Genomic DNA, 26,610 nt, shown 5'->3' on the forward strand with positions numbered 1-26,610 from the left:
GGATAAATTCTAAGCAAAAACTTATTAATCAAACAAAAACTTTATAAGGCTTATAAAATGGGAAGTCTTGATCTCCGAGGAAAATGTATGTACGAGGGTGGTCCCAGAAGTACCCGATCCAAGAAAGAAAACACGAAAATTTTGGAAAAAATGTATTTATTTTTCAACCTAATCTCCTTTCAGCTCTATACACTTTTCCCAGCGATGTTTTATAAGTCCGATACTCTTTTTATAATAAGAACCGTCTTGCGTCTCGTAATAGCCATTAACTGCAGACATCACTTCTTCATCGTTGGAAAATCTTTGACCACTGAGCCAGTTTTTTAAGTTTGGAAACAGAAAATAATCTGAGGGGGCTAAATCTGGCGAATAGGGTGCACGAGGTAGCAATTCAAAATTTAATTCGTTAATTTTGGCCATTGCAATAACGGATTTGTGAGCTGCTCTATTCTATTGATGAAACAACACTTTCTTCTTAACTAAATGCTGCCGTTTTGCTTGATTTCTTCGCTCAAATGTTGCAATAAGTTCGCATAATACTCGCCGTTGATAGTTTTACCTTTTTCAAGATAGTCAATGAAAATTATCCCTCGCGGATCCCAAAAAACCGACGCCATGACCTTGCCTGCAGATGAAACGGTTTTCGCCTTCTTTGGAGCCGGTTCTCCCTTTTGAGTCCATTGTTTTGATTGTTCTTTTGTCTCAGGTGTGAAGTGATGGATCCATGTTTCATCCATAGTTATAAAACGACGCAAAAATTCTGCTTTGATGCTATTAAATTTCGCTAAACACTCAATTGAAACATCTTCACGACACTGTTTTTGCTCCAGTGTGAGCAAACGCGGCACCCATCTTGCACACAACTTTCTCATGTCAAAATTTTCAGTTAATATGCGATGTACCGCACTTTTTGAAATGCCTACTATGTCCGCTAGCTCGCGCACTTTCAGTCGACGATCATCCAGCACCGCTTTGTGAATTTTCTTTAAAATTTCTGGAGTCGTCAGCTCATTTGGTCGACCACTGCGATGCTCGTCTTGGCAGCTCGTACGGCCTCGTTTAAACTCTGCTACCCAATATTTTACTGTTGTTAACGAAGCAGCAGACTCACCCAGAGTAGAATCCAGTTCAGCTTTTATATTGGTTGGGCTGAGGCCTTTCAAATAAAATAATTGTATCACATAACGATGACCAATTTTCTCCATTTTCACAAATTCACTGAAAACGTTCACTATTGATGGCTGCCAAACAAAGAATAAACAACGTGGCGTCTTCAAACTTGAAACATATGCTTTATAGATTGTATACTTTCTAATATAATATGGTATTTTGAAGTGACATCATCGATCTATTAATTAAATTTATTTTGTAATTTTTTAATTTTTGAATTATGGATACGCAAGAAGACAAACAAATTGCTAAATTTCAGTTTCTATCTTCGGATAAACGTCGCTTAGTTTTAAAAGTACAAAATTGTTTTAAACAAGATAAAATAACATGGAGCCATTGAAATCTATTTTCAGGCAGTAAAGAAGCGGACATGTGATGCATGCCAGATCTGAAGAAGTACTTTACATAAGATTTCCAATATGGACCAAGAAGAACTGGAAACCAAATAAAAGAATCCGTCGGCATCCAAAAAGTCTGGACCTATCCCAAACAATTAAGAGCCAAATTAGAACCATTATCTATAACATGTATAAAAATAAACAACACGTGACGATGGCTGCCATACTACTTCTCACAAACATGCAGCCCTCAGTGTTAGGTCCTGGACCAAAATTATGGCCAGACTCTAATATATGGTTAAAAGGAGAATTGGTATTGCTAATAAAAGTATTTTCATGTCGGATGATAAGTCTTAAATGTTCGTTGACTCTCACTTCAATTTTCCTTCCGCTTTGGCCAATATAACAGATATCACATAATGGGTGGGAACAAGTTAACTTGTAAATTCCAGATCGGTGTGTTATCGGTATTTTATCTTTAGTGTTTACTTAATGTTTTGCCAAGTTGTTTTTGGTTTTAAAGCAAATATTACGTTTAGTGACAAATTCATTGGACTTAAAACACTGTGCAACACTAGAAGAGATGTTGCTAAAGTAAGTAATAGATCGATAAGGTCCGAGGGTTTTGGGTTTATCGAGCAATGGTTTATTAAGTTTTTTGAAAAAATGCTTGTTATATAGCTTCTTAATAACATTTATAGGATATTCATTGTTTCGAGAGATTTGTAGAATTATATTATATTCTTTTTTGAAATTAATATCGTTTAGTGGAATATTGAACAATCTATGAAAAAAACAATTAAAAGAGGCACATTTTTCGCTAGAGGAATATTAGAGGTAAAGGGTATTACTGTATCTGTGGCTGTAGGTTTACGATATATTTGAAATTCAAAATGATTATTGTGATTTCTATTCTCGATAACAGGTAATTTTCGTTTTTTGAGTTTTATTTGTTGAACGTGTATGTTTTTTATGTTTTTTGTAATGTTCTGGTAAGTTCTAAGCCTGTATTGTTATAGCAAATAAGCTCCTTTTTTAAAATTGTCTTAAATTACATGTATTTTATTTTAGTATCCGATGAAATGCATAATACATTTAACTAAATGACCTAGATACATTTTTCTTGAAGATAAAGACTTCCCAATTTTGTAATTTTTATATACACATTCTCCTACAAAATATGGACTTCTATTTAAAAACTTTATAGTTTTTAGATTATTCGTTGGCAAAAATATTATTTTTTCCGAAATAGTTAGAATTATATTAAAATTCTGTATCAAGAAGTGTTAAAAAGAAAATAAATCCTACTAAAAAAGAAAAATATTGACTTTTATTTTATTCATGTAGGTACATTAGGTGCCTAGACACAGTTGTTTGAACATAATCGTAATTTCACATGAAATCAAAAATTAAACGATTTAACGTCATTTCTCTGGAAAAATTCGATACGGGGGGGGGGGGGAGGGAAAGGCCCCGATAACTCGGCTTGCATAGGCACTATTGGAAAAATTCTAACGGGTTTATTTTAGTTTTATCCTTCTGAATCCAACAAGACTATTCGCAAGGTTGTAGCTTTAACAGTAGCCGAGATATCGCATTTTTGGTGCCCATTTTTGGGCTCAAATCCGTCAAAAAATTACTCATTCTCTTAGTTCTGCCCGGATCCGTTTATAACACGGTGTTTTCGTGATGAAAAGCCTATAATAAAATGAAAAATAATACAGGAATAAAAATCACTATTTTGATCGTAAAAACTATGTTAAATGCCTGGAAGACAAAAAAAAAACTGTTTTAAAAATCATTCAACCAAAAATCAAAAAGCTTAAATCAAAATACATAAAAACTATTTTTTAAAACCTGGAATAAAAATTATCTTTAATACTGAGAAGAAACTTGATGTGATGAAACTTGAGAAAAACAATGATTTTAAATATTTGGAACTCAATTGAAAATAAGTTCAAGAATGCCATGAAAGATTGAGATAATTACTACGTGCTGGGAACAAGCCGCTAGTATGGTAAGTTCGAATTCGAAAAAAATCAATTTTTCTGAAAAAATCGATACGAGGGGGTATACCCGAAAAAGGAAAAAAACCCAAACTTTGAATGCCGATATCTCGGAAAATTTTAATGGTTTTATTTTAGTCCTTCTAAATCCAACGAGACCATCCACAAGGTCGAAGCTTTGATAGTAGTCGAGAAATCGCATTTTTGTTGCCCATTTTTGAACTCAAAACCGATGTCAAAAAAATGACTGATTTTCTTAGTTCTGCTCGGATCCGTTCATAACCCGGTGTTTTCGTAATATACGTGTAATGGATTTTGTCTTAGAATCATCTCAATTTTCTGGTCTTCAATATGGGATTAGCTTGGAATAGGAAATGCACTGTCCCCTAATAAATGACAATTTTCACTTAGGCAATATATTTCGACAACATACCACATACCTTTCTATATTTAAACAAAATTATGAATTTGACAACAACTGGAAAAAAAGTTGCTTATGAAGCATAATTAAAGTTAACAAAAAGAGTTAAATTATCTTTGATTCATAAGCACATCCTTCAAATTCCACAAATATATACGTAAATAATTTTTATTCCATTTCATATTGCCATTACATTAATGGAATGTGTAGAATGTCTGTATAAACGTAACTGTCCTGTTGAATTTTAGGCACAAAAATATAAGAGCCATCTATTATTAAAAATTATAATAATATAAAAGGCGACATATTTGTGAAGTATCGATGGAGTATTGGATATCAAAATTAACCTTTTGACCTACTGAATTCGAAAAATCGTTTGGATTTTTTAAATAATTTTCATCATTTGACGTTTTTTACAAGAAAACTTTCACTTGTAAACTACCATAAGTCGATTTAGTTATTCCTTGTTAATTTCTGGACAAAACAATATTAATATTCCTTGGAAATTATGGGAGATACAAGCATCGGTTAAATAGCAGCGGACGCGAACTATAAATAGTAGTGATGGGATGATTCAAATTAAAAATTATTCATAATTCGATTATCAAAATAATCGTTAGCATCCGATTATGGAAAAATAATTCGATTATTTTGAACGAGCGATGGAAAAATTCACTCACAAGTCGGTAGTCAGCATTTGGGTTTTCGTTTTGGACCTTCTTATTGGTCATTTGAGCTTTGTCATGGGAGTGTGGACTAAAAGGGCGGAAGCGATGTTTTCAACAGTGTTGCCATTTCCTTTCATTTCAATATTTTTAATGATTAATCGTAATAGATTTTATATATTTTATTTTCCAGAAAATATTTAATGTTTAATAATAATAGACATAATACTCGTATTTTTTTTTGTTATTAATTACTGTAGGTGTAAAATTGTAATATACCTAAAAGTAGGTAAATATGAAATCATTAATTCTTTTAAAGTCTTTTTTTATATAGAAAGGAACATATTTTATTTGGCAAAATAATTCTAAAAAAATTCTTGCACAGTTACGAACGGCTTGGTTTGCATCGAATTTGTTAAAATAATATCAAATTACTGATTTGTTTTTAATGCCGTATCTCATTGTAAACATCATTCAGTATTTACAGTAATACCGTTAATTGAATATTATAATATTCCAATATTCAATCGACGGTAATTAAAATTTAAAATATACATTTTCAAGAAACAGCAACAATGTAATGATCAAGTAACAAAAAAATGCAAAACTAATTATTTGTCACAAATTGATCAGCTGATAAAAGGTGTTATATGTCTTGTGATTTGCGATGTTGCAATATATAGGTATACTCGAGTGATTTTTAATTTGAATTATAATCCGATTATTGAAATCATCTATAACCTAATAATCCGACTATCGAAATAATGCGATTTTAAATAGGCTCACCCATCACTAATAAATAGGTTGCTAAAAAACGATATATGCTGCGTTCTCCATTTTGGTTGCACGATATCGATCGAACGATAACTTCACACACATGCAAAAATATCTAGAAAAAAAAAACACAGAGTGGCAACATTGGATACTTGTAAGCATATGAGGTATTCTACGTTGCCAAGTTGCTTTTTTTCATTAATTTTTCGTTAAGAATTTTTTTTTTTATTCTGAAAAATATTCGCTGAATTAAGAAAATATATTGAAAAATTGAAAAATCGACTTAACATTGTTTGAGAAATGGTGAACTTAAGGCATTCAATGTTCTAAGATAAAATATCATCATTGCAGTGCCTTATCACATTTATGCAGATATATACCTGTTCTTTTTTTGTTTTTTGGCACTGTCTTCGCTATTGAAAAAATGATTGTTTTGATGAGTTTCTATTAACCTGGGAGCTTCTACAAGAAGTCATATTTTTGACTGAACACATTCTTCAAATAAGCACAAAAGACTAAATAGAACAAATTAATTGATACTAGTAAAACCGAAAATTAAGGATAGATGTAATCCCAAAAACTTCAAATACAGTTAAGCAATAACTGAAAACACTCTTGTTCCCATTTCTCCATCTCTATAAATGTCCCGAATACCTGTACGAAGTAATACAGTTACCCCATCATCATATTATACAAAACACCCTCCCAACTCATCCCGTTCTATCCCTGAAACTTCCAGAATAATGAGAGACTTGTCGGCACCGGGTTTAGACGTCGCTGGGGGGACGCGTGAGTTCGCAAGGGGGGACGAGGTGCGGTCTAAATGCGGTAAAGTTTAAGATTAAGTTTAAACTAGTGTAGCTGGGACCGAATTCTCTTAAGTAGTTTACTCCAGAATCGGTCTGCCGTCGACTCGTTAAGATCTAAGGGAGACAGATCTCAATTTGTCGAACAATTAATCATTCTGGATGTATGTTGTGTATTCTTGTAAGTAATGTATTATAAGGCAGGATAGAAGATTTAACGAAAATAAAAATTCTGTAAACAATGTATATTGCCAAAGGAAGTATTTATTTACTTACACTTTTGGCATCTCAGGGTCTCTTTTTTTCAGGTCGTTGAAATGCCTTTAGCGATATTCTGAATTATAAAAATGATACTTTTTTTAATAATTTATAATAGTGGAAATAGTAGCTGAAACTAAGTTTATGGTTTTCAGACGGATAAAGAAGTTGAAAGTGCAGAATCAAGTCGGCTCACGCTACCTTTCAAAAAATGTGATCGCTCTTCTGCAATAATAATCGAAATTTAAAACTCCTCGAGAGTATGATCAAGTGCCTACATATAGTCCATATTCTTGTATGAGGTAGAAGTTTGGGCCTTAGAAATAGCAACCATTAACCGTCTTGAAGCATTTAAACTGTGGTTACATAGATGCATTCCCCGAATTCCATAGGTAGCCAATCAGAGGAATGAAGCAGTTTTAAATAGAGCAACTATTAACAATTTAACAACAATAAAGCTATCCTTTCTAGGGACATACTCAGGAGTGATCGATGCCGTATCCTTCAACTTATAATAAAGGGTAAGATAGAAGGCTGTAGAGGAGTCGGATATAATTATCAAAACTGTGAAGAAACCAGAAAGGGCAAGGAGAAAAGATAATTATTAAGAATCAAGATTTCAACATAATTTGGTTCTTTGATTTCAAATTGATTATTGGTCTGACATTTGCCTTTATTATTATAATATCGATGTAAATCCACTGAAAATTCACACACTGATCCAGACCAGAAATTTTACTATTTTACGTAAAAAATTAGGAATATTAGCTATATCTAAGATCATAGTTTCTATTGTGCATTGGAATGTTCTGCTTGTCTTAATTTTCTTCTAATTCAAAAAGGAATTTATTTAATATTACACCTAATTATCATCCTCTAAAATATTTATTATACCTATAACTAACTTAAGGTATCACCTTAGAACATTGAATACATTAGAATACATATTGGCTGCTTTGGATTGAGCGCAATATCTATACAGGGGGCAGAGGGAATATTTTGTTGATAAACATGCTTAGTATTCCATGTGATTAGTCAATTTTAACAGAAGAAACTAAAGTGATATAATAAATTATTACAATTAGCAGAAACTGAGTAGCATTCTTTATTATAAAGCAAAAGAAAGAGTGAAACTCGTTTAATAACCAAAACTATTTTGGACTATATTTACACTAAACACTAATAATAATTTATATTTTTAATTTGCATTCTTTGAATCACCAAATTTCCACACACAGCGGCAACGCTGTAGATTTTGCCCAGAATTATTCTCGCGCTAAAGGTATTTGGCAACTGCGTTCGTTGTATGCTTTTGGATGGTGCTCCTTTGTTTTGAGTGGTTTAAGTGCGTTTTTTAATTATTATTAAGACTAAAAACTCCCTTTTTGCTGAAAAATGATAACGAAGTCTGAAGTGGGTCACATATATTGGAATTAAGGAAATTCAAATCGTTCCTTTCAAAGGCGAGGAGTTAGGTGTCAATGGTGTCATTCTTCTAGGTTATAATATTATATTTGTGAATTGTCTATTAACTATTGAATACCAAATTATTAATAAAAATGTGTAATTAAGTATATTATTATAATCTAGCAAATTTATTGCATATTCGAACCCGAAATGCCGCAAAATTAATGTGTGCAAAAATGATGTTAGTGTCTGGTTGATATCCAACAACCAAAATCGAGAACGCAGCATATGTGCGACATATTTATAGTCGGCGCCCATTATTATTTAATCAATATAATGCCCGTATCTCCTAGAATTCCAAAGAAGTTTAAATACTTTTTTGTCTAAATATTAACAATGGATAACTAAATCGGTTTATAGTGGGTATGAACCGCGACAGACTAAGGAAATTAATTAAAAGGTTAACTTCCAAAGGATTTACATTACATTTTTTTCTGTAATATAAAATGAATATCTAAACGGTTTTGAGATGGTTGCAAACCTCTATAAACGAAAGTTTTTTGACTAAAAATTATTGAGTTAGATGTTATAAATGGCTATAACTGCCAACTGATATGAATAAAACTTTTCCTTATAGCCGTTAGGAGTTCTATAGCCCTTTATATTTTTTAACATCTAACAATTCAATAATAAAAGAACTTTTGTTTGTAGAGGTTTGCAGCCATCACAAATGCGTTTAGATACATATTATAGAAAAAATATTAATTCAAATCCTTTGGGAGCCTTTTTAATTTCTTTAACATTCGACTTTTTAAGTAATTTTCGGGACGCGGACTATAAATAGGTCGCTGGCAAACGACATATGCTGCGTTCTAGACTTTTAATCGCTAGATATCGATCGGGCGCTAGCTTTACAAATGTGAAAAAATAACTAAAAAAATTACACAAAGTGGCAAGCTCGGATACGGCGTTGTAAACATAGAGGTATTCTACGTTGCCAAGTTGCTTTTTTTTATTACCTTTTTTTATTTTGACAAATTTGTTGATTACTCTCAAAGTATATATTATTAGTCAGCAAGGAATTTTTTAAAGAGTACACTTTTTACATGTTACAAAATACAACACCTTAAAAAAATATGTAGTAGATTAAGAAAATTATATATGCAATAAAAAATCGGAAAGTCGATTTGACATCATTATCTGAGACATGGTGAACTCAACAACCTCGCCTATGGTTTGCAGCTAGGCATATTCTAGGTATTCAATGTTCTAAGGGGATCACACATCTTAATACAGCCTTCCCTTAATGTAGCTTTTGAAGACTAGCATCTCTCACACTATTTCTTTAACAAAATAATTTCTTGGATTGGTATCGTATATGTTTACCTATCCAATTGATTAACAGTTAATAGTGACGTTAAGTTTAAGTTAGTTTAATTCTATCCTTCTCTTCATCACTGCGATGAAAATTGTTGTAGACATGAATCTTCAGAAAGCAAATAGTGGAGTAAAAACAAGAAAAGAAGTCGCTTCCTTCTCGAAAAAATTTTTTTAAGGTATAACCACATGAAACCTTTACAGGATTATTAGTTAGGTCCCTGTGCATGTAAAATAACTATTTACGACATCTTTTGAGGGGTCAGACATTTTTTATTCCGAAAAATGTCAATAAATTGTCAAAATGTTATATTTATGTTTTTTTACACATACCACGCGATACCTTCGAAACTAATAAACATATACAAATGAGGTTTTTTTTAATCAATTGAAGATATATAGGCAGTCATAATAGTCCCCTGATTAGCGTATTTTTTTATAGAATGGAGTAAACCCGAAATTTTACTTTTATTGCTGCATGATGAAGCGAGAAACTTTTTTATTTCCAGGAAATTTACCATAGTATCTGCGTATGAATTAAAGAAAAGATACTAGAAAAGTTTTTAAAATAAAAACCAACCGTCTGTGACACACAGTTTTCAAGATATCGGCATTTAAAATTGTAATTATTCGCGCGCCCGTGTAGTGCACTTTTTGGCCGTTACGTATGCGTTGCTAACAGAGAAAAACAAACCACCAGGTGGTTTGTTTTTCTCTGTTGCTAATATAAGTCGGTTACGTGGAATACTGTTGTTTTGCGTGTAATAGAATGATTCTATGATACTATTGATTCTTTCTATGATTTTTCTGTTGGTTCATGCGTTTAGTTCATTACGCGCCTCAAGTTCTTTAAATTGTGTTTAATTTATTTAATATTTAAATAATTGTACATTGTTTGATTATGGAGTGTTTAATTTATGGAGAAACTGTAAGCGACAGTGACAAACTGGTAGTTCAAAATCCTACAATCCAGGTCTTAAAAACATTAATAAGCGCTGCAGAAAAAAGACAAGACAATTGTGCAAAGAATATATTAGGCGAAAAGGATGATATTTTAACAAAGAAAAAACTTGTTAAGTATCATCTACTTTGTAGAAAAATCTTTCACTAGCCTACAAAATCTTGAGCATTCGTCCCAAATTGTCGAAAATGAAGGCAACGAAGCTAATAATTTGGGAGAAGAAGTTTGTAAAAAATTATTAAGTATTCATTGTTTAACTGGATGTGATACTACTTGTGCACTATTTAAAATAGGTAAAAAATCAGCATTCGACATTTTATACAAAAACATCGATAAATTAAAGGGGCTCGAAAATCTGCCATTTTTGCTTGAAGATGAAGCAATAAATTTGGGCCAAATGTATTTATTGTATCTATATAAAAATAAAAACACATCTATTAAAACTTTTAATGAACTAAGTAAGGGTGCATTTAACAAAAGAGTCAAATCGATCAGCCTCAGAATTGCCTCCTACAAATGATGCGTTTAAGCAACATTTAAAAAGGTACTAAATGATAGAATGAATTTATTACATATGTTAGATATTAATGATCCATTTTTTAGATGTATATACCAATTAAAAATATGGTATAATTCTCATGTCAAAAAAATAATTTTGGAAGATCCTCGTGAATATGGTTGGAAAAATGATGAAACTTACTGGAGACCAATATCAGCAATACAAGATCCGATCCCCAATGAAGTAAGAAAAGCATTGTCAATTCGGTGTGTCCGACAAAAATTGCAACAATAATAGGTGCACGTGTTTAGCTCAAGGATTAAAATGTTGTGACGAATGTAAATATGCAATTTGTAGTAACAGACCACAAGATGAAGAACTAAACTCGTCAGATTCAGAGTCTGAAGAAATCTCAATCTTTTCAATTTATGTTCTTTTTTTGTTTTTGCAATTCCTGTTTTAACTTAATATTAAAAATATAAGGGTAATTCCAGTGCAGTCTGCATTCCTAAAAATTATCGAATCGCCAAATTAGTCAGGAGATTACCCAAACGGGCCTTCAAAACACATCGAGAGCGCGGTACCGTGCGACATTTTGTGGGCATCTCCAAGTAAGTATATTGCGCATCGCCGCGCGTCCCTGTGTTAATATTTTAAGTGACGATAGCTCTAAAAGTATTTGTCATAAAAGGTTGGTTTTTACTTTAAAAACTTTTTCAATATCTCTTATTTAATTTATATGCAGATACTATGGTAAAATTCCTTAAAACAAAAAAGTTTTCCGCTTACCAAAAATCATGCAACAATAAAAGTAAAATTTTTAGTTTACTCTATTATCCAAGAAAAAATAAGCTCACCAGGGAACACGAATTAGTACTGTTAGAACCGCCTGTATGTCTCCAATCGATTTAAAAAAATCTCATGTTTATAAGCTAATTAGTTTCGAAGTTATCGCGTGGTATGTGTAAAAAACATAAATATAACATTTTGACAATTTATTGACATTTTTCGGGATAAAAAAATTCTTACCCCACAAAATATGTCGTAATTGGTTATTTCTGATGCACAGGGGCCCAATCAATGATCATGTATAGGTTTCATGTGGTTATACCTTTAAAAAATTTTTTTAAAAATTTTTCCACCGTTTTTACTCCACTAAAACTAAACGGGTCTAACCAGTTTCTGTCATCAGACTCGTCTTCCCACTCATCAATGAACACCCCTTAAAAAAATCCCACCGTCAAAAGCGTTATCTTTCATGAAAAAAAAATTCAAAGTCATTTCGGCAGGTAACAAAAGACAGACAACTGTCGGCTTTAGCCACCGTAAAAAAATAATGATCCAATTAAAAAAGCATTAGGTGCCTACCCATGACCCATGATAACGTACCACACCGACAACAGCGGCTAGATGGTATGACCATTATCCACGTTAATTGGATAAGATCTGACACATTAGGCAGGAAATTTAGATATTGCAATTGCGAGCATCAATCACCCCCTTTTACCGCAATAACTCAACCCTTTCCAGAAACTTTCTGTCGGGGGTTTAAATAATACCCGATCTCCGAATTGGAATAACGCGGTGGAGGGGCTTAATGAGTTTCGTGTCTATTATCGAGTTTAATTAATTAATTTAACTTGCCTCAAGCAGATGAGCCGTGTTTTGTGGCCCTGCGCCTCATTGGTACAAACCCCAGGTGCTCCACTATATAACTCCTCTTTCGGCATTACGTATTTGCAATTTAGTTTAAGTGTATATATAAATGCATACATTGTTGTTAGGTGTGAACTACATTTATTACTAAAGACTTATCGAATAAAGAAAATGAATTTGTTCTCAAAATATGGTAGAACACTTCAGACATGTTTTATCCTACGACTCATTAAAGTTTCTGCTTGGAGGGAAAATATTAAGAGCTGATATTTAGTTAATATCACCAACTAAAAAGGTGGCTTTTAAACTAAAGTCATTTCTTTTATAGGCTTCACCGCAACAATCAATACTGGAAAATGGAGATCCTATAAAATATCTTTCAGTTATTGGAACTTCTGTTCATATAGTTCAGATCCTACTATTTAATAGTTATTGATAATTGCTATTATGCACCAAACAAACTTTAAATTGCTTAAGTTTCTCCTTTATTGCAGTTAACCCGATACTTGCATCCATTTGCTTTACGACTAATTTGACTGTTTTATTGTACTTTCATCATCTTGACTGTGCAATTTTTAAAATAATACGTGTCTCATAGGAACTCTTGCTGAGCCAAAAAAGAATCTTTGTTCGTCATTAAGTCGTATTTATGCCATTCGAGGTGGTGTGTGTGCCCAATCACACAAATCGGACCGGCCCACACGTCGTCCGACAGAACACGCATTCTTTCACACAATGTATATTATTATGCGTTTTTACAGGGTCCCGCTTTGTCCTGATTGATTTTATTGATTCTCTGACAAAACATTTTATGTAAAACCCAAACTCTGTTTGTTGCTCGTTACCATATTACCATACAAAAAGTTCTTGTGGGTGGGTGGATACGATCGAACCGAAGAAAAAGCATCAAAAAAGATTAGATACTTTCGGTTTATTTCCAATTTAGATTTTATATTTTCACTAAAGTAACAAAAGGAGTATGGTAGATTTGATAATGCGTATCACATAACGTAACTTGAGCAAGCGACGGTCACACGTTTACTTAATGGAGTTTATCAGGGAACATTTTAAAATATCAACGTCGTAGTATCAACGTCATGCAATAGATATGAAAAAAAAGAAATTTTCTTATAGCTCAATATCACTCAAGTTTTATCAGGTTAATTGAGATTATCTTAAATATCTATTACTTCAGGCAGTATCATTAATATATGCTTAAATAGTTCAGACCTCTCTCAGATATTGGAGCCAATTTTGACGTTATTAAAGCTGAGTAATTAAAAAGAAATGGTGTCTATGGGTCTAACATCACAATTGCTAAGGGAGCTTGGCATCTGTTTATATTCCTTCACCTTCATGCAATTTTAAATATGCCTACCTAGTAACTGCTTAAACCGTCTTTAGTCCACTGAATTTCGCAGGTTGACTGCTATCTGTAATTTAGCTCATAATGCTGCAACCTTCTTCGCAATCCTCTCTCTCTCTCTCTCCCTAGTTGAAAGTTTAATTCTGCTTCTTGCTTAGATTTCTTATTACCTATAAATGTCATTGGATCTGAGGTTTTGATAGAATTGATCTGGTAATGTTCATGGGGGTTTCGATTGAAATTATTTAACTATAGTTGTGCTTCATCTAATTTCAAAGGATCTGCTTAAATTAATTGCCTTTATAAGATCCAGGATAGTTTTGTTATCAGTTATTTTCTACCACACTAATAAACCGTAGGTTTCAGTAACGCTTCCTATATAACATCTGGTTCAGCTCAGAGTCAACTTCGTCAAATTTTTATTTATTTGTTACAACATATTTTTAGAATTATTATATAGTAGTACTAGTAAGTATATATCTTTAACTTAAGTAATTAGGATATCGAGCAAACGGTCCAGGTTGAAGATACAGACCAGGACCCAGGTCATACAAAATTCTTTTTAAGTTATGTTTAAAACTGTTAATCCTATAAAGAAGTCGTATGTGTGTTTCTAACTATCTATGACCTACTGAATTTTTGCAGGTTGTCCATTGATTCCTATCTATAATTTTGCTGATAATGATGCAATTTTCTTCGCAATCCTCGTTCTATTGAATTGATATGGTAATTAGGTTTACCAAGGTTTTTATTGATTGCCTGGATGTAAATATAGATTAATTTGACCAACATTATCTAAATACAGTTGTGCTTCGTCTCATTTCAAAGAATCCCCTTAAATTCATCGTCTATATAAGATACAGAACCTTTGTCAAGCTTTTGTCAGTTACATTCCACCACATCTTCTTATAATTCTTCGCTCTATAATCTTCCGATAGCTCTTTCGGGCTTAAGCCTTCAACGTCTGGTTCAGATCAATCAACTTCATTACGTTTTCGTCACAATATATCTTCAAAATTATTACATAGTACATAGTAGTAGAATTATACGTCTTATATCTTTGACTTAAGCAATAACAAAAAAATCTTCTAATAGCTAATGAGAATAGCAAGCAAAAGTTCTAGACCAAAATCCAGGTCATACAAATTTCTTTTGAATAATGTCTTATTCTACAAAATAGTCGTACGTGAGTTTCTCAAAAAAAATGTTAATATCTCTAATTATAAAGGAAAATACATCAATAGCAATTGAGATTTCGAGCAAAATCTTCTAGTTGACTTTCCGTCAGACCAGATTGCAATAAATTATAATATTACTTCAGGAATCTTCAAAGCTGGTAAATCTTTATATATAAAAGTTTTTCATATTTTTTTTAAACCGAAAGTTGGAGATTTATAAAAAACCTTTCTGTTTCTATTCTTTTTCTCACCATAGACCAATTCACTAAGTTACGCCTTTAAGATGACGATGTATTAATAGAAGTAGGTGCAAACTTTTGTTATCCACTTTAACTATATGTTATCTCAGGGTTAAATTCATGAACTCCAAGCTTATCCATTTGATCCAATAACTCAAAACACATTTTTTTATGAAACTAAATGCACAATTTGAACAATGCTATACTCTCTATATTTTAGAATAACTTAATACTGTAGCGATATCGTAGACACCAAGAAACCAGCTGATTCGATGCACGACGTCTCGAAGGTCACCAAATTTTCCAGAATTATGGTCAGGCGAGTATATTATATGGAGCGGCATCACCACTGGGTCAGTTGTCAAGTCAGTGTAGTGCAGTTCGCAATATTGGCGCGATATTTAAATCGGACATAGATAGTAGTAAATAAGTACGGTCAAAATAAATGTTTCTAGTAGTCTTAAGTAATCGTGTTTAGTAGTGTATGTGTAAAAATAAATTAGTTAATTATTTTGTTTGATTGTTTTAATTCACACCTAACAAACGGTACAACACAATATTTATCGTAATAAGGGATTATTTCTCTATTCAAGTAAAACAAAACTCAGAAACAAACAAAATTATACTAATGGAAAATAAATCATGTTTTCAAGGAAAATATGCTTTCAATCAAATTTCAAATCAATAGTTTTACTGCTGAAAACACTAGATGCGATAGTTTTGGAAATATTGAATACTATATTTAGATTCCACTCATTGATTCTTTAATGTAACATCTATCATCTTTAATGTAATAACTGATTTTTGAGTAAGAAATCTCAAGAATCAAATATTTTTTTTACAAAATTAGATGCTTAATGTCGAAAATTTTAGTTTAAAAGATTATTTTAAAAGATTTAAAAGATTAAAGAAAGATTTAAAAGATTAAGAAAGTGTTAAAAGATTATTTACATCTAAACTATAAGTTCAGAAATTTTTAATAATAGCTAGAATCAATAATTTCACAATAAAATTGTTAGCTAATGAATTGTATTAAATGAAAGCGATTCTTTAATCTAGCAATGATCTCTTGTAAATGCAGCAATATATATCAGAATCCATAGCAACGTAATTAAAGTTTTTATATCCCTTTGTGTGCTAGTGTGCCTGCGGTGAGGACACTTACAAATTAATTTTTACTGACGGTCCTGGTGTGCTTACAGCGAAGATATCATTGATGACGTATGCGGAAGCGTGTCGCTCCTCTAAATTTAAGCGCCAATAAGAGTCGAGTATTATTTGGACAGTTTGCATATTAATGTTCGCACGTGGTATTGTTGTGGTAACAAGTTTCCCTGTTTTTTGGTTGTTAGAGCAGTTTATGGGACCATGGGTGGTAAGATTTGCTTTTATATTAGAAATAAAATATCTAGGATGATATTTATGTTATGGCTAGAATGCAATTTTGAGAAAAAGGAATTAGTTTTATAGAAAATATATGGTGTGCTCAGGGCGGTGACACCAGTCTCTTAGGCAAATTATTTTCTCAAAATTTCATGAGTACTTTTTTAACGGTTTTTTTATAGGATTATATTTTTATTTACAGATAAATTTTATAACAAGCTTATAAATCTTAACTCCAATGACCTGTATGATTATTTGGAAGAAATTCCTTGTGACAACGTTAGCGAGTGAAGATGAGATTGAAGGGGACGCAGAAATAGTAGGCCCAACGGCAGCGGCGTCGCCAGCAATTGATTTGTTTGACATAGAAAATATGCCTATTATATTTGGGAATGATACTTTGTCCCAAGACGCTGATGCTGACTTAGCCGAATGGAGCAGTGAGGATGAGCTACCTTTGTCACTAATACGAGCGCAGGAAATTCGCAAAAAAACTATATGGACTAACTCACACTGTGTTTGAAATTTTAAAGAATTTGGAGAAGAAATAGGACCAATACCAACATTCCCACCGATATAGAAACCCCTACCGACATGTTTTTGCATATATTCCCTGATCATCTGTTAGACCACATAGCTTTTCAAACTAACTTATATGCCTTGCAAAGAAACGGAGGTAATAGTCATGCATTTACGCCTACTAATGTAAAGGAAATAAAGGGTTTTATTGCAACAAATTTGATAATGGCCATAAAAAAGCTACCCAGCTACAAGGATTACTAGTCCTCACGATTGGAAATGAGAGATCCATTCATAAGTTCAATAATGTCAAGAGACAGGTTTTCATGGATGTTAGCCAACCTGCACCTAAACGACAACTCTGTACAGCCTGGCCGTGATCACCAAAACTTTGATAAGCTTTAGAAATTACAGCCTTTGTTAGATAGTATTATCTGATACATATAAAAATGCTGTGAAACCAAGTCAACATCAAGCTATTGATGAGTCGATGATCCGATTCAAAGGACGAAGCTCCCTAAAATAGTATATGCCAAAGAAACCAGTAAAACGTGGCTATAAAGTTTGGATTCGTTCCGAAAATTCAGGATACGTATGTCAATTTCAGATTTACACTGGTAAAATAGGTCAAATGACCAAAAAGTCCCTTGGTGGTAGAGTTGTTAGAGACCTTACGAGAGACTTAGTTGGAAAAGGGTACGAAATATATTTTGACAATTATTTCAATTCGTTCGAGCTACAAAAACAACTGCAAACTGAGTTGATTTACGCTTGCGGTACCGTCAGAAAAGATCGAAAGAATCTACCAACAGATCTACTAGATGGTAAGCAGTTAACAAGGGGTGAATTCGATTGGAGAGTTAGGCACTGATGGGTTGACATTTTTGAAATGGATGGATAATAGGCCAGTCCATTTTTTAACTAATTATCTGGATCCATGCAAAAATCAATGGGTTTCCCGCAAAAAAAAAGATGGTTCCGCCGAAGATGTTACTTGTCCTGAACTAGTAAAGAAATATAATACGCATATGGGATACGTGGTTAAGACGGACATGCTAAAAACTCTTTATGAGGTTGACTGAAACTCGAAAAAGTGGTGGCATAGAATTTTTTTCTATTTCATAGATTTATCGTTAGTAAATGCATTCATATTGTATCAAAAAAGAACGGATTCCAATGCGCAACTTTCGCTAAAACTTTTTCGACTTTCAGTGGGCCTAGTTAGTAGTCTAATGTTTAGCGAAAAGGGGTCGGCCATCAGCAACGGTGAATCATTTCAAAAGTACTGTACCACACAAAACTTGGTACGACTCTTGTTCCCACATGCCTCTATATTGCAAGCCTGGAAGATGTGCTTTTTGTAGTACCAAGGCGGAACCTCACAAATCAAGATGGCATTGTACAAGGTAGCTGATGATATTACATTGATAAATAAATAAACATAGTTAATTATTGTTATTTTTTTAGGTGTAATGTTGCTCTGTGCCTTTCAGATAAGAGAAACTGTTTCCGTCAATATCATACCAAATAAATTTTTTATAATCAATGTATTTTTGTAGCAATAAAAAATTAGTTTTTGCCAATTTTTTTTTTGTTTATCTGCCTAGTGTCCTTACAGTGAGCACACCTCGTTGGAACTAACTCATATGCAAAAGAAAAGATTTAATATTAAAAACATATTAAATAATCTTTAATTAATTGAGCAAAACAAAAATTTTCACCAAAAGTTAAAAAAAAAAATCCGGCCTCAAGGGAGATATAACTTTGCTATTAAAAAGCAAAGAAAATATGCAAGTTTAGAGTTAATATTTTTTTGTAGTGACTCTAGTAACATCGAAATATTAAAAACCGAATATTTGACAAACATATCTCACGCTTTTCTTTTTAAGATTAAATAATGTTCAAATTAAATATTTAAAAAACATTACTTTCAAGTATTCTGAAGTTATTTTGAATTTAATAACACCTGGACAATAAAAAAATAAATACAATGTTTAAGCAGAAATTATATTTGCAATTAAAACACATAAAATTTAAAAATGTGTATAGTAGTAAAAACGTAGATATAGGATAACTCTAATAAGTTAATGGAAAAAATTATATAACCTCGTGCTTTAAAGAAAATGTTTATTACAACAATAGTGTTAGTTGTAAAGTACCTGCACACGTACAAAACTAGATGAAATAAACATATTGAAAATTTTTTATTCTGAGTTATCTTCTTGTGCCCCCAGACCTCCATGGTTGATTGCTTTTGTTTAATCTAGATTCGTACGTTATAAAAAATAGATCTCTCTACCTCAATTCGTTTCCTTCCTCGTTGAAACTAAAACGTAAATATAACATGCCTATGGAAGTAAATACTTACAGTCTTGTTGAACTGACTATAACTCATTGCTAGTAACAAAATGCCCAATGCCTTTACAAAACTGACAAAATAATAAGAAATCGAAACACGTGCTTGACGTGAGTAACTATTTTATAGGGAACATTTGTTTATAGTTAAACATTATTCAATATTTGAATCCAACTATTCATAATCAGTATATTTAATACATAGCGAAGCAGTAATCCTTATTTTCAATATTTTAAATTAAGTAATTGATGCTACTTGGGTAAGCAGTTACACGATGCTTAAAATTAATAATTTACTTTGCATTGGAAACTCTACGAACAATCTGATAAATTAAGAACCTACTCTTTCATGAGGTATATAAAATCCATTCATTACACTGACTGATCGTAAAAACATATAGATAAATTAAAAAAAAATTACCTTGACAAGCAATGTAGTAATAATAGCAGTAGCATTGGATAAATCAGTCATAAAAATAAACGTAATTTATTGCCTTAAAAAATCTTAATAACTCTATAGACGAATAGATTTCTATACAAGTTATTGTTACATGCCTTGTAAGAAATAGGTTACGGTATTTAAAATAATACAGTTGTTAATTACAAGGGTCGAGTCACTTAATGGCAATTTTTGCTTAATGAGTAATTAAATAGCACAACTATTTAAACGATAACCATAAAATTGAAAAACGACCGGCAAAATCCGATAAATAAAAACTAAGAAAAAAAGAGACCCGTTGCGAAATTCATGAAGCTGACCCCGAAAGAATTCGCTTCATTTTTGCGCGACCGTTTTCATTTTTCTTTATACCGGGGGCGGCCTCTCAGTCGTCTTCTTATAGCCTTAAACCCATATAGGGCTGACAGGTATATTTCGTATAAAACGTGTTTTATCTTGGCTTCCTGTTGTACTATACACGAATTTTCTTCCCTTGCTACCGCCACGTTATGGCCAGGAATTCAGACGCAAAAAGAGAGAAGCGAGAAGAGGATGATGGTGCAGAGAATAGGAATGACCTTAATGTATCGATAAAGTAAAATTTATTACTAAGAATGAATGGTGAGATTAAAATGCGGGTATTAGGTATACTTGTCAACACTTCGAAATCATCTATTGAACTGATTGGAACTCTAGTACTTAAAGCTGATTCTTATTAAATAAATTCATTTTATCATTTAAGCGTTAGTAGATTAAAAGTAAATAAGAAACTCTGATCCTGATGCTGTAATGGTCTTTCGAATTTGATGAATGGATGATTCGATGAGAGATGGATGGATGATAGAGGGATCCCTCAAAAATCACTTTTGCGTTTTTTGTTTTTTATAATTTTTACCGCTAGTGTTAAAGAGCTTTCATAATATAAATAGTTATAGATTCGCTAGTGATACCCAGATTCAGGTTTCTTTTGTCAGGTCTAGGGAGCTAAATGAATGTTTCGAGTAAGTTTTTAAATACTATCATAGTAATAGCAATCCTAGTTCTTAAGGCATATAAACATATGGGTACGATCTTTTATAACAAGCTTAGATTCCGAAACCATATATCTAGGCTTCTCCAAAAAGCTTATTCTATAAATCATTTAGAAGAGTAACGATGTTTTTAACTTTATGTTAAAAAGGTTCTCTGCAAAGCATTGGTTTTGTGACACCTAAACTCTAGTCTTTTTGTATATGGCCTAGATGTATTTACTAATAAATTTCAAGAAGTGCAGACCTGTCTAAAACCCGAGTGACACTTGATATTTAGCCCACAAATGACAGATTTTCAAATGATAATGTCCCAAAGACCAGGACTTTATTAACACATTTATTATACAATCCAACTTTCTTCTCTCCTAGTAGAAAAATTTCAATTTTTTGAAAATGCCTCTGATTTATACAGTGAAACTATTTTGAAATGTTTTAATAGCCGGGCAAAATAGGACATAAGTGCTACTTGACTTTTTACTGAGAGCACGTTTAAAGTTTAACATCTATTCAACTTTCCAGATTATTCTGTTAGCCAAATTATCTGGTAGGGCACTTTAAATGCGTCTGATTAAAATTAAGTAAGACCAGTGCTTTTGAGAAATCCTAAGAATTGTTCTTTATTGGTCAAAGCAATACCAACATTTCAAATAAGTCTGGATTTTTCGGTCCTGGAAGAAATTAGGAATTTACTGAAGGATAGAAAGTCCAGCTTTTTTAATATTTTTCTAAGCAATTAGCGAAATTTTAATTTTCTTTCAGGCAATTGAGGCTCGTCTTTTCTACTTTGAAACTCCTCAAAGACATTTGGTTTTCCGATAAAAACAGCTCCTCTTTCTGAGTGTCAGACTGTCTGAGTTTATGACAGGTCTTTGACTTTAAAACTTTATAAATAACGTTAATCGTACACTTTCGAACTGAAACTATTAATTCCAAATTAAAAAAAAGTTTAATTTTGCTTGTTTTCTTCATAAATTCATGAAAACTAAAAACCTCTGAGTAGAATCTAAAGTTGTCATACGCAAACTTTGAGCTTGAACATGTAAGGGTTCGCTGACGAGAAGCAAAAGTTATATGATCATAACTTTAAAGTAAACTAGTGACTTTATAAAAAAAGGCTTAAAAAATTGAAGAAGAGAATTACCTATTCCGCACTTATGATTATATGTCTATAATATATAGTTCAGTAACTGGACTACCAGAAATCACATGACTTTAATGTCATTAGATTAGAGGTTTAGTATATACATTCGGATAGATCATTATTAACCCGATAAGGTTTTTGTGTGGTGATTTTAGCTTTAATAACTAAGAAATTATCAAATAGAAATGACAAGCTTAAGCTTACAAAGATCTGCTAACGTAGAACAAAATTGAAATGACCCTATGAAACATATTTTGGTAGATTATCCCTTCTTATATTTCTTTACCTTGTCTTTCTTTTCTAAAATGTCTGTGTTTTCTGTTTCGTTGAACTGAAACCTTAATGCTCTTATCACCTAGTTTTAAGTAAAAAAATATTTTGAATTTATGTCGCTATTCAATGAGTTTTACTACAAAAATTATACTACATTCGAATGCTCTCCTTTAATATACTCCTCTCTTTTCATACTTGCTTTACTGCTTCCATCTTTTCAAATCGCATTAAAGCAGACTTTATCTTCGGACACAAAAAAAAAATAGCACGGTGCCAAATCTGGTGAGTGGTGCAAAATCCACAAATTGTTCTTCAACAACTCGGGCCGTTATAAAGGCCGTCGTTCTTACAGTATTGCCAAAACTCGACGAAGTCTGGCTGACGCTCTGGAACCCATTCACTCACTACGGTGATGATCAATCTCTCGAAAATTCAAGGATTTCGTATCTTTCAATGTATCGACTGCCGCTTTGTTTTAACGTCGTACTGAAAAATTCACGTTTCGTTGCAAGTAATAATGTTTTTCATCAGTCATTTTTCATCTTTTTCTGACCTTACGAGAAATCTGAGCAGACCTGTTGATGCAAGAGCATTTGAGCAGCAGTCAGGTTTTTTGGCACCAACTTCAGATCGACTTTTGTCATAATATAATATTTTGTCCTGGTGTAAAATTGTTCTAACTATTTTTTTTATTGATGTTCACAGCCTTGGCAATCATCAAAATGATCATTTGGAGATCTGCATAATTTAGTTAATTCAGTAACTGGACTACCAGAAATCACATGACTTTAATGTCATTAGAGTAGAGCTTTAGTATATACTTTCGGACTGATAAAATTTATTATGTGATGATTCTAGCTTCAATAAATAAGAAATTATCAAATAGAAATGACAAGCTTAAGCTAACAAAGATCTGCTAACGTAGAAGAAAATTGAAATGACTCTATAAAAAATATTTTGGTAAATTATTACTTCTACACACCTTGTTATGCTGATGGCTCTATTTTATCTAAGAAAGAACATGGAAATAATTGTGGCTTCTTCAAAATTTATCTTCCTCAAAGAAGGAGATAAATTGAAACTTTGAAAATTTGAGAAGTTTGAAATTTATCTTCTTCAAAGAAGGAGATAAATTTCAAAACAGAAGATATAGAGGCAAAGATATCTCTATAGCTTAATGTTCATTCATATTTACTTTCCTAAATAAGGCTATTCACTGGAGATTTTAAATAAACCTTAGGTATTACTACTAAAAATGATCAAGATTTTAATTCTAATTCTCATTAATTAAAGAATTGATAATCTTGTGATTTCCAGTTTAACTCTCTATCTCCCTCATCCTTTCTAAAGCTTTAAAAAGCTTATTTGCAAATTATTTTCTCATCTTTTAGATTCTCGGTATCGCAGAAAAATACTTTCTAAGTCTACTGAGTAAAAAATTTTGAGTTTTTATCTGTTTTGCTCATTTAGATCTCTTCCTATTTTCACAAATTCGCATTCCTTTAAATATATTAAGCTCCTATTCACCTTCTATTTTTAATCACATAATGAAGATAGAAGCTTGAACATTAAACATCTTGACAAATTCTCTATTTTGTCTTTCTTTTCGAAAATATCTGTGTTCTTTTTCCTTGTACTGAAACCTCCCTTAATGCTTTTATCAGTGAGTATTTACTTCTCTTAAGTTAAAAATAATTTTAAACATCTTTTAAATTCATACCGCTAATTCATGAATTATAGAATTTTAGTCTCAATACGACCTCAGGCTATTAAATAACGACACTGGTTTCAAGAATGGCTTTATTATAAAAATTATTCTACATTTGAATATAAAATTACTCCTCGTTAAAATACTTCCCGCACCACACATATTTCCATACTTTTTTTATTAATAAAAGCAGTACTAAGAGCTTTGTATAGTGAGAGCCCTTAGTAGCTCTGCTGTTTTTGCTGTACTGCCCATCGACTCAAATCAGGTCTCTTTTCAAGCAGACTTTATTTTTAGAAACAAGAAGAAGTCACATGGTGCCAAATCCTGTGAGTACGGTGCGTGTTCGAGCACTGGAGTGAATTTATCAGCGCGTTGACCTGGTGCAAAATCCATGAATTGTTCTTCCACAACTCTTATGAACTCATTCTCGTATTGTTGCCAAAACTGACAATTAGTAAGTCTGGTTCACCCCTCACACTCGGGAACCCATTAACTCATCACGATGCCGTTAATATCAAGGAAACAATAAATTTCTTAAAAATGCATGGATTTGGGCACCTTTGCTTTAAGCCGCGTACAGACCGGATTTCCAACCTAAATCAACGTAGGCCAAGGCACATGTTGTTACAGATTTGGAGGTGTGCGGATTGGTGTGTACGGCGCGAGCCAACGTAAGCCAACGGTTTCCAACCGCTTCCAACGGCGCCGTTGGCGTTCTATTGCGTTCCGTCTTTGAGCGGTATATCAAAGGGAAATATGATTTGGTTTGGACAGGATTTGTCGCGTTTTTGGGGTTTTTAGTCGTTTGTCTGCCTTCGATGAGAGAAGATTCGCGTTTGTTTTTAATTTTCTGGTGGACGGGAAAAATGGAGTGGACTGAAGAATTAAGCCTTAAGAGTGCTATAGACAACATCCAATCATACGCGTGCTGTTGTAAAGCACGAATTTGCAAATATCCTTTTTCAAGCTGTGATGGGAAGATACAAAATGCAATCAACGTTTCAATGGAGTAATACTTCAACCCACTATACAAACTTCTATTCTTAAATGGTGTTGTTACCCACTAACGTCTAGGCCGTTTCTTCTTCTTTTCATTTAAAATAATTATAGAATTAATTATTAAAAACTCCGCACTCGCAAGCAGTAAATCGGCCTCGTCGTTTGACATAGTGTGACAGACTAGTATCCAGCACTAGTCAGGCTCCGAACCTTTACCAACACAGTCCGACCAAGGCCAACTCAAATCTAAATTTTGGGGTGGACGAGCGCATTCCAATCGTTTCCAACGACCAACGCCAACGTCACATGTGCTTGGAACGAGGGGCTTGGCGTCGGAAACTCGGTCTGTCCGCAGCTTTAGGTATCATTCAATGTATCGACTGCTGCTTTGTTTCAACATCGTACTGAAAAATCCACGTTGCGTCGCAAGTAATAATGTTTTTCATCAGTCATTTCTCATACCTGTTGACGCAAGAGCATTTGAGCAGCAGTCAGGTTATTTGACTCATGTCGCCCGCTTTTTGTAAGTCATAATATTTTAACGCTGAGTTGTATTTTTATTGTGGAAACAGTTTGCTTAGTTTTTAGAAAATATAAACAGGAACTCCACTTAGGAAGCCACTATAATACGCGACAAAATTATTTGTTGAGGCTACCCACTCCTCATTTTGAACTTGTCCGTAGCTCTATCATAATATATGGAGGTAGAAAGCTGTTTAATAAACTTCCACTAAAAATAAGACAACTTAAGACTGAAAAAAGCCTACGTACAAGGAGGTTTAGGTGAATTTTTTAATGAGTATTTTTTAGCATTTAAGTATTTTTCAAAGTTTTACATAATTTTATTTTATTTTAAATTAGTTTCTCGTTTTTATTCCTTTAATGTACAGTCTATTGGCTTTGTCTATACAACTTATATTTTTATATTGACAATAAAGCATTTTTGAATTTGAGTTTGAGTTTATTTGGCACCAACTTCGCACAGACTTTTGTCATGTGCAATTCCTGGTGTAAAATTGCTCTAACTATTTTTTTTATTGATGTTCACAGCCTTGGCAATCATCAAAATGCTCATTATTTGAAGATCTGCACGATTTGGTTGATTTTGGTCACTATTTTAAGAGTTGAAACAGTGACAGGTCAATCTGGGCTCTAGTCACCTCTAGTGCTCTTTCGGCACCCACTGAAGTGCTTACAAAACTTAAAAACACGCTCAGAAGATAGAGAATCTTACCCATAGGACTCTTGCAACAATTTATGACACTCGGTCGGAGTATTTTTTAATTTAAGTAGAAATTTGATATTGTGAATATATGAAGAAAACACGTTTGTATCAAATGGCTATTGTACATAGAAATACTATAATAGTCATAAAAAAATACTTCTACCTACCCAATGTACAACATTTTTTTATTACTTCTTTAGGGCGCCCTCTAGGGGCGCAGTCTCATTATCTAATAGCCAGACCTCGTAGATCTAAGGATCGTTCTATGACTATACCAAAATTCCAAACTCCTCCGGATAAACTAAGGCGCGATCCTTTCTCGCGATATTCGGCTCCATTCCTAACCTCATCCGGAAAGGGCAGTTTTAGGTAGAAAAATGCGGGGGTTAGAACGGGGTTAGACCGACCGAGAC

General features: G+C 32.8%; 1 protein-coding gene and 1 long non-coding RNA gene across 12 annotated transcripts in view; one reads left to right on the forward strand and one right to left on the reverse strand.

The window, feature by feature from the left end:
• Positions 1 to 26,610, reverse strand: part of LOC126750645 (ephrin type-B receptor 1-B) — a 515,677-nt gene that overhangs the window by 195,631 nt on the left and 293,436 nt on the right. The gene's annotated exons all lie outside the window — the stretch shown is intronic.
• On the forward strand, positions 10,033 to 11,170 carry LOC126750655 (uncharacterized). Its single transcript, XR_007665779.1, has 2 exons — positions 10,033 to 10,727; positions 10,787 to 11,170. It is a non-coding gene; the product is annotated as an uncharacterized LOC126750655 (long non-coding RNA).

Source organism: Anthonomus grandis, chromosome 2 (assembly GCF_022605725.1).
Source record: "Anthonomus grandis grandis chromosome 2, icAntGran1.3, whole genome shotgun sequence".
NCBI lineage: Eukaryota > Metazoa > Arthropoda > Insecta > Coleoptera > Curculionidae > Anthonomus > Anthonomus grandis.